Raw genomic sequence first — 9,807 nt, forward strand, 5'->3', positions numbered from 1 at the left:
GGCGGTCGACACAGTCTCTTTCATCTGATCTATTAAATAAATGACAGTGGAACAGTTTTCCTTAAAAGCAACTCGCCAAAGGATGATTAAAAACCATGTCATCCTCACTTCATAAGTTTAGACGAAAATTTGTATTTGGATCAGCATTTCCTGAAAGTCATAGTGATAATTTCAGCATATTAAAGGGAATAAAACACCACTATTTAAAAACTACAAGACAACAGATAAACCCTGAAAGCACATTAATGAGATAAAAACACAGAGTCACATACCACATGGCTACTTTTATATGAGATGTCCCATGTAGGCAAATCCTTAGAGTCAGGGGAGAGAGAGAGAGAGAGAGAGAGAGAGAGAGAGAGAGAGAGAGAGAGAGAGAGAGAGAGAGATTAGCTGGGAACAGGGAAGTGTGGAAGAAGACAGACAGTAAAAAGTAAAACTGTGGGCCAGCAAGGCAACTTCGTGGGTAGGCACTTGCTACCAGACCTGACTACTGGAATTTGATCTCTAGGACCCACATGATGAAAGGAGAAACCCGGCATATCACACAGACAAATAAACATAATTTAAAAATGAGATTAGGGGCTAGAGATATGGCTCAGTGGTTAAGGAGCATTTGTTCCTGTAGAGGAATTGTGGTCCATTCCCAGTGCCCAAATGGCAGTTTGGTGCACAGACTTGCGGCGTCAGCAAAACACTCATACACATGAAATAAATCATAGGTTTTAATGGAATTAAGTAGTGGTGGAGGGTGTCTGCAACCTTGTGAAAATATTAAAAGCACTGTATTGTATGCTTTTGAGACTTAGTTTACTTTTAAATTTGTGTATATATGTGCATATGCACATGTAGATATGGGTATTAGGAGATGCTAGAACTCCTGGAACTGGAGCTATAGGCAGTGGTGAGCCTGCTAGTGTGGGCGCTAGAAACCAAACTCAGGTCTTCTGGAAGACTAGCCAGTGCTCTTAACCTCTAAGCCATCTCTCCTGCACCTGAATTGTGTGCTTTAAAAATAACAACTTTGGGGGCTGGAGAGATGGCTCAGCAGTTAAGAGCACTGACTGTTCTTCCAGAGGTCACGAGTTCAATTCCCAGCAACCACATGGTGGCTCACAACCATCTGTAATGAGACCCGATGCCCTCTTCTGGTGTGTCTGCAGACAGTGACAGTGTATTCATATAAATGATAAATAAATAAATCTTTAAAAAAATAACAACTTTTATTATATGTGAATCCATTCAGAAGAGAACCACGGAAAAGACGCTAAAACTAGAGGGCAAGCATGTGGTAAGGTGCAGTGCACAGTCACAAAATAACCCACTTCTCATGGGTTGCATTAATCACAAAATATGAAAGGCATGATGCAGCAAATCTTATAGTTAGGGAACAGGCTTATAGTCAAATGATTAGGAATATCACCACAGGCTGTGGGAGAAACCACTATCATGGGTCTTTACTATGATGCCCCGTAGGTGGCCCGTGCATAAAAATACATAATCTACATCTGAACAAAGTCAAGTTGGACTTTGTGGTGGTTTAGATAAGAATGTTTCGGTGGCTGGAGAGATGGCTCAGTGGTTAAGAGCACCGACCGCTCTTCCAGAGGTCCTGAGTTTAATTCCCAGCAACCACGTGGTGGCTCACAACCATCTGTAATGGATCCGATGCGCTCTTCTGGTGTGTCTGAAGACAGTGACAGTGTACTCATATAAATAAAATAAATAAACCTTTAGATAAGAATGTTTCCTATAAATTTAGATATTTGAACACTCAGTTCTGGGTTGGCCTTGCCTTTTGGGGATTCTTTGGGAGGTGGAGTCTTGCTGAAGGAGGTGTGTCCTTAGTGGGCTTTGATTGTCTATCCTCTCACCCAACTTCCAAGGCGCCCTCTGGCTTGTGAGAGCTTGAAGATGTGGCCTCCCAGCTTCCTGCTCCTACTGCCGGGCTTGCCACTTGATACCACGTCTCCTCACTGTGATGGATTCGTTTATCCTGCAAGTTGCCTTCGTCGTGGTATTTTTATCACAGTGACATTAAAGTGGCTAACGTGCAGACTCATTAACGTGCAGAAGCATTAACCTGTAATGCTTCTGTCTTTGCCTCCCGTTATTCCATTCCTCAGAAGTTCCATCCGTGATGGCCAAAGTTCCAGTGCATGAGCCGTCGTTAACACACTCAAACCACACACACGTGGCAGAGGGCTGGTTAGTATTCAATAAGTATTTTATGTCTGTTTCCAGATGCTTGCATATTTATAATGTGTTGATTTTCTCTCTACTAATAGGCTGTAATTTTACTTTTGTGCTTCAGGCGTTGCTACCTCTTCAGAGAACCAGCTTCAATTAAGTCTAAATGGAAATGATGTTCTACCTAGTTTTATTAGAGTTGGAAGCTTTCTTGGTGGGTTAAGTTGAAATAGAATTTCTATAAGAGGAGATGCATTAAGTACATTATGGGAACTCTTGCCCAGAAGAAGCGCCCAGAGAATTCTGTAAACATGAACCATCGTCCCCTCAGTTAGCTCTTGTATTTTGTCAAGCTACAGCTGCTTGTGTGAACAGAGCCTACAAACTGCAATCCTTTCCCCCTTAAGGCTCCTTATGTGGACCACTGGTTAATAGATCTTTTGGTCTGAACGACAGAATACAAGGTTGGGACTGATTTTAAACACTTCCTGCCACTCAGCTCATTCAATTTTTTTCTTTCTTTACATGCACTGGTTTCCTACCCTTTCATTTCCCATGCTTGTTTGAGGTCAATATTATTGTTGCTGTTCTGGAAGCATTTGGAATCGAACTCGTGGTCCTGTAGGAGCTAGCCAAGCACTCCACCATCCAGGCATAGCCACGGCCTCTAAAAATGCTCACAAAGAGAATCTCAAAGCAAATGGTGGTTTTGTTTTCATTTTTTTGAACCCCACCTTTATCTGGGTATAGTTACCAACCAAAACAAACAGTTGGTGCTCTTCAGAGAAGTTGTGAATTCCAAGTGTAGTTTTATGCCAGCCAGCTATCAAAGGTGCTTTACCAGACAGCGGTTCCAAGTAGGAAATGGACACATACTTCTCAAGACTCACATGTGTCTAATTTCATGCTTGCGAAGACGTGAAAGAGAATAAAATCTTCCTTTGTAGTGGATATAAGGATAGACTGAGGCAGGAAGTGAATGGAACCTTTACTTTACCGACGTATGTAGACACTTGTTCAGCGACAGGGATGGAATCCAGGGACCTACATTTGATAAGCAAGCACTCCACCACCGAACTACCTCTCCAGCCTTGTTTGTTTATCAACTATTTATCTATTTGCCTTGTTTTGTGAGATAGGGATTTACTGGCCTCAAGCTTGCATTCCTCCTGTTACGCTAGGACACAGACTTGCACCACCATGTACACCTATGGATGGGGACTCGTATTCTTTTGATTCAAAGCGTTAAAGTCAGTTCACGGTAACGCTGACACTGTGTGCTATCATTGTACCCACTGCTTTCCCATCTTTCTGTCTTTCTGATCAGGGTGTGTGTTGGGGGCATGTGTGGTGAAGCTGGGTCTGCTGGATATGGTGAGAGATTTCACTTGTTCAATGACCCTTCCACAAGGAGTTGGGTTTATGTATAAAAGAGAACGCTATAACCATACCTTTTTATCTGCTACATGTTAGCGGACTTGTAAAGTATTTAGAGGGGATAAATGAACTCTCATCCTAAATAATTATGAGGCTTTAAGTTTTTGTGATTTTTTTTATCACCTACATTTAAAAATGGATTTATTTATTTAATTTTATGTGTGGGTGTTTTGACTTTGTGTAATTGCGTACCATGTTCATCCAAGGCCTGCTGTTCTGGTGCTAGGAATTGTATTTGGGACCTCTGGAAGAGCAGCCAGTGCTCTGAACTGCTGAGTCATCTCTCCAAAACTCCACCTGTATTTTTAAAGATTCATCTTTGGTGAATGAGAAACAGCGTTTTTTGTAAACGGAGTTTGCCAAGCAAGCACAAGAGCTTGATTTGAGATCCCCAAGACCCACATAACAAGCCAGACACTGCAGCGTGCTAGCAGTGGGGAGGCAGAGATGGGAGCTTGCTGGCCCACTGTCTAGCTCCAGGTTCAGTGAGAGGTACTGAAGAGAAAAGGTAGAAAGCAACTGAGAAGGACACCAAAGGGTGACCCCCGGCTGCCACATACATTTGTGCACGCATGTGTGCACACAGCCCCCCTCCCCGGTCTTTTGAGTAGATTTGACATTTCCTATCTTTGCTAATATCTAAAATTGTATCATTGGATGCATTTTTTTTTTTAAATAAAGTTCGACTTTGGAGAAAGGAATCCACAAAACCTCCAATCCAGGACATGTTCCTGGCCGCTAGAAGGGTGAAGCACTAGGAAGATGCTAAGGTAGAAGTAATGTTTCCTGCAACGAGGGATGCCAGGAGTCTGGCTGCAATCTCACCCCCTACGGAACAGATGAGTTGATCTCGTTGGCTGGGCTAGCTGGACTGACATTTCCTTATTTCTCCGAGAGAACCCTTTCTGAAGTTAAATACTCAGAAAGTGATTCAGCCAACAGCGTTTCCCTGCCTTTGGAAAGCTGTGCAATCACAAATCACAGAGAACATGCAAATGCAAGAGTCTACTTCTGATCCGAGAGATCAGAGAAAGCTACACAAAGGAGGTCGTATGTTCCCTCGGCCTCAAGGGATGGAGGCTACCATTTTGTTGCTGTGACAAAATTCCTGAAGCAATCAGCTTAGAAAGGGGAAAAGTTTGCTTTGACTTCACTGTCTCTGAGGTCTCTGCATGCTTAGGTGGCCCTGCGGCCTTGGGCTTGTGATGGTGCATATGTAATCGGAGTAGAATAGAAAGTTATTTCCTAGTTCTAAGAGCATTTTCATGGACAAAAGTGAGAAATTATAAATTGGTATTTGGATTTGAGTATCTTAATTTAACCCCAGACCAACTAGTCACAATTTGTCCCTGTGTCCTCTTGTTAAGAATTAGCGTAGCTTAAAACTGTAGTCAGAAATTAGTGCCAGAAGTGTCTGAAACATTCATTTAAAATTCAGGTCCCCAGGCCTTGCTCAAGATCCACTGCATCAGAAACTGAGGTCTTTCATGCCCCCCGACCCCCGAGTCTCTTTATCCTGCACAAGCCCACACCCGTTTCATCAGTAGATCACCGAGTCCAACTTTCTGTGTTTGTGTTTGCCTCCCGCCGTCAGTGAGAGCTGCTATTTTTAGGTTGTATAATCGCCCAATTTCACAGTGCCATAGAGCTCAGATTTGCTGAGAGTTCTCTAAGACTGTTTCTTCTTTCTGCCATTTCCTTTTTGATCTCAGGCCATGGTACCTCAGCCTCCACAAAGCTCTGGGGAAGAAGTACATCTGACCTTTTTAAATTAAATAAATGTTTAATATTCCTTTGTACGGATTTGTAATTCTTCCCAAAACCATGTCTGGTTTGTCTCTGGATGCTCAAATATGTGGCAGGAAGCACTGGTAAGCAGACGCTTACAAATCTCTGGGCTGGGCATGGGGACATGGCTCAGTAGATAAAAGCACTTGCTATACAATCCTGATGACCTGACTTTGAGCCCCAAACCCATGTGAGGAAAACCAGAGTGAGATGCAGTAGTGCATGGCTGAATCCCAACGCTCCCACCAGAAAAAAAGGCAGAGAAAGAAGAGTTAGCTGGAAGTTCCTTCAGACAACGTAACGTCAGAAAGGAGAGAGACCCTGCCTCAAAACAAGGGAAGAGGGAACCAACCCCTGAAAAGTCGATCCCCACTTGCATGTTGCAGTATGAAAATACACACGTGTACACACACACTCACACGCAGACAGATACATATACATACCTGCACGCATGCACACCCACCCACACGCAGACTGATATATATACACACATGCACACACACCCACATGCAGACACATGCAGACACGCCTATGTATATAGAAACAGAAATCTACACACATGTACACACACAGATGCACATGAGCACACACAAACAGACAGACATGTTCACATGCGTGCACACGAGCATACACACACACACACACACATCCATACCTTTAAATGTCTATGGATTTGTTGATAGAATGTTTGGTTATTAGTCATTGGTCTAGAAAGGAGTTGGAGTGCCTGCTGTGTAACAGCAGAAGGCTCAGCACAGTGGCCTACCATTTCCAAGGCTTGAGCGATAGTAAAGTTGACGTCAGCAGTATGGACCACAAACAGTGGGCAACCAGGAGGACATTATTCTCCAGTGCAAGTCGTAACCAGCACAGGTTTAGGGTCACAGTGTTTCTGATGTAAGACTAACCAAAAAGTGCTGTCTACTGAAACTTTGACGACAATTATGGTCCCAGAGATGACATGTCTCATTAACTTCTTTTTTTTCTTCTTCAAATGTGACATCATTGTTTGGGTTGCTAAGCCACAAATAACGGTTTAGCAACTTGGATGACTCTATAGTTCTAAATGGAAAATAATCCCTACAGCAGCTGGTGTCTCTGGTGTCTTCTGTTCACTGCCCTGTACCACTGATAGGGGCTTATTTTCAACTTCAGTAATGAAACTAGGTGCAATAGGAGCTGGAGAGATGGCTCAGCAATTAAGAGCACTGGCTGCTCTTCCAGAGGACCCAGGTTCAATTCCCAGCACCGGCACGGCAGCTCACAACTGTCTGTAACTCCAGTTCTCCAGCTCCCAAGTATCCGACCCTGTTGCACAGACATGTAAGCAGGCAAAACACTACTAATGCACGTGAAATGAAAGTAAATAAAGTTAAAAAACTATGGGCAGCAGGAATACACGAGAGAGCAGATCAAGCCAAGTGAGTCCACCATGTAACAAGGAGAGAAAAAGCCAAGAGCTGATAAAGATGGGGTACAGAGCTGGAGGCCTGGAATAAAAGAAGTGATAGGAAAAACTACAGTCAGAGGTGTCTTAAATATTTCGCTTTTAAAAAGTTAAATAAATCACCTTCATTTACTGTGTGTATGTATTCTTGTACATACAGGCAGGCACACACTATGCCATATGTGCAGTGGTCAGAGACATCTTGCAGGAGTCAGTTCTCGCCTCTGACCATGTGGATCCTATGATTTGAATTCAGGTTGCCAGCACTTGTGGCAAACTCCTTTACTCACTGAGCCATTCTGCAGGCCCTGAAATATTTCTTGATTTGGCTAATGTGGTCTGAACTAACAGTTATGGTTTGGATGTGAATGCATCTCAGAAACAGAGGCCATGAGAGCCTTTTTTGTTTGTTTGTTTTTTGTTTTTTAGTTGCCTTTTTTATATTAAAACATTGTTCTATGTTTATTCGGTGTGTCTGTGTATGTGTGTCGTGGGCTCAGGATAGGGGCGGCCTTGTTCTGCAGGGTCATCAGGCTTCTGGCTGTCTTCCATGGTCTTTTGGGGCTCTCCACTCTTCTTTCCTTCTGCAATGTCTGCTTCATGTAGGCATAGCACATGGTTTCCGCAACACCTTTGCCCTGGTCATAGCAGGCTTGGGGTCCTATGGGATTCAGGTGGCTCCAGTAGTCCTTGCTTTGGGGGTGGACCTCAGGATCTCCATATACCTCAGATGTGGAGGTTAGGAGCAGACAGGCAGCCACATGCTTTGCCAGTTCCAACATGTTTAGTGTTCCAACTGTATTTGTCTTCAGCGTCTTGATCTGGTTGTACACGTAGTTTGGAGAGGAGGCTGGAGAAGCCAGATGGTATATCTGGTCATCAAAATCCTTTTCCGGTCCTTTTCTGACAAAAACTTTACTGGTGGGTATTTCTAGGTGAAAAGGCGGTGTAGGCGAACAGCGAGATGCCCTGCAGAAGCTTCATCCTCCTGCGATTGACTGAAGAGACAAGGCGCGGCAGCCCCCTGCTCACCATGCCCAGGAACCGCACCGGTCTGGGTCTGCCCCGCCGGCTTGGCAAGGCACAGCACAAAGCGCTGAGGCCCGAGCTCCCCATGAGAGCCTTTTAAAAGAGCTAGATGCCTTCTTCCCTGACCAAGTTCTAAGCTTCTTACAGCATTGTTTGCTCTGAAAGAGAAGGTAGTCATTACCCTTCAAAAGGTATTTTTATGCATTGCACTGCTTCAAAATGCTAGGTGTGTGGAGGGGGCTCACATTCTGAGTGGCGCTCAAAAGGCTTCAGTGTATCAGTTACCTTTTATGCTGACTAAAGAAAGGTCAAAGGCAGGGATAGAGGGCACTAGATGTAACCCAGTGGAAAAACTATTAGGATGGAGGGTCGGGCAATCCAATATGGTAATGGAGAGACTCAAGCTTAACCATGTTATTCTTCTCACCGGACATTTTACTCAGTGGTTGAGAGCACTGTTTGTCAGAATGATAGTTTAAGAAGTTGCCACCAAGAATGTTCAACCACAAATAGCACAATATCACCCTTCCCCACCCAAAAGAAAAGCACGAAGATCATCAAAGAAGACGGGGTGGTGACATGGTAAGAGCCACAGGTCCAGGAGGAACGGAGCCAACCAATGTGCGTGGACATGGCAGGACCATTGTGCCCATGAACTCACAGCAGCTGTGGCTGCCTGAACAAAACCGGCACAAGAGCAAGCCAGTCAGCATCCTGAACGGACTGGGAAGAGTCATGAGCCCCATCCCTGTCTGAGGAACTATTAACAGCTTTTGGAGGAGGGAGGGTCACTTTTCTTTAAGGGCGTGGCCTCTAGGACGTCATCATGCTCCAGTGGATGGCACTAAAGCACAGGTGTATGGACCGTACAAGTTGTACTCAGCGGGGTATAGAAAAGATAGAGGATTCGGAGTTAGGAAGGGGTTAGGGATAGATGTGAAAGGATTTCGGGGTGAGTATGAAGGTACATTTTATGCAAGTACAGAATTCTCAAATAGCAAGACATTAACGACATCATCATCAACAACAACAACAGCAACAACAACAATAACAGAATCACTGCAAAGAGCAGGAGGTGAGGGGCTTATATGAAAAGCACTAAATGTGGATATGCAGCAACCAGGGCAGGAAGGGCTCTAATTTTACTGGCTGGCCCGGCAAGATAAAAGAAACAGGAAGGTCTTGTACACTACTGGGAAAGACACCAAGTAATTGGTCACCCTTACCATCAGTCAGTTCATTCTCTCAGAAGGGAGGGTGCTTCCTTCAAGGCCCTAACCACTGAACTCCTGACCTGTTACGTACTCTGTTCTTTCTCTCCACTCTTTTCTTTTCTTTTTCTTTTTTTTTTTTTTTACATAGTGCCACTCCTTGGGCAGAGGATATACAAACCATCACAGGTGGGCTTAGATTTCTTTTTAAATTGGATATTTTTATGTACATTTCAAATGTTATCCCCTTTCCCGGTTTCCCATCCATAAAACCCCTATTCCATCCCCTCACCCCCTTCTTCTATGAGGGTGTACCCCCACCCACCCACCCACCCCTTCCCGCCTCCCCACCCTGACATTCACCTACACTGGGGGTTCCAGCCTTGGCAGGACCAAGAGCTTCTCCTCCCATTGGTGCCCAACAAGGCCATCCTCTGCTACATATGCAGCAGGAGCCATGGGTCTGTCCATGTGTACTCTTTGGGTGGTGGTTTAGTCCCTGGGAGCTCTGGTTGGTTGGCATTGTTGTTCTTATAGGGGTGCAACCCCCTTTAGCCCCTTCAAACCTTTCTCTAACTCCTCCCAAGGGGGCCCCGTTCTTAGTTCAACACAGCCCCTCCCCGTTTTCATGGGGGAGCCCTGGCGCAGAGCCTTGTGCGCACTAATCTACATTCACAGCCTTTTGCTGTTCATTTGACCGGCAAG

The sequence above is a fragment of the Rattus norvegicus genome, chromosome 13 (genome assembly GCF_021556685.1).
Source record: "Rattus norvegicus strain SHRSP/BbbUtx chromosome 13, alternate assembly SHRSP_T2T, whole genome shotgun sequence".
NCBI classification, from domain to species: Eukaryota; Metazoa; Chordata; class Mammalia; order Rodentia; family Muridae; genus Rattus; species Rattus norvegicus.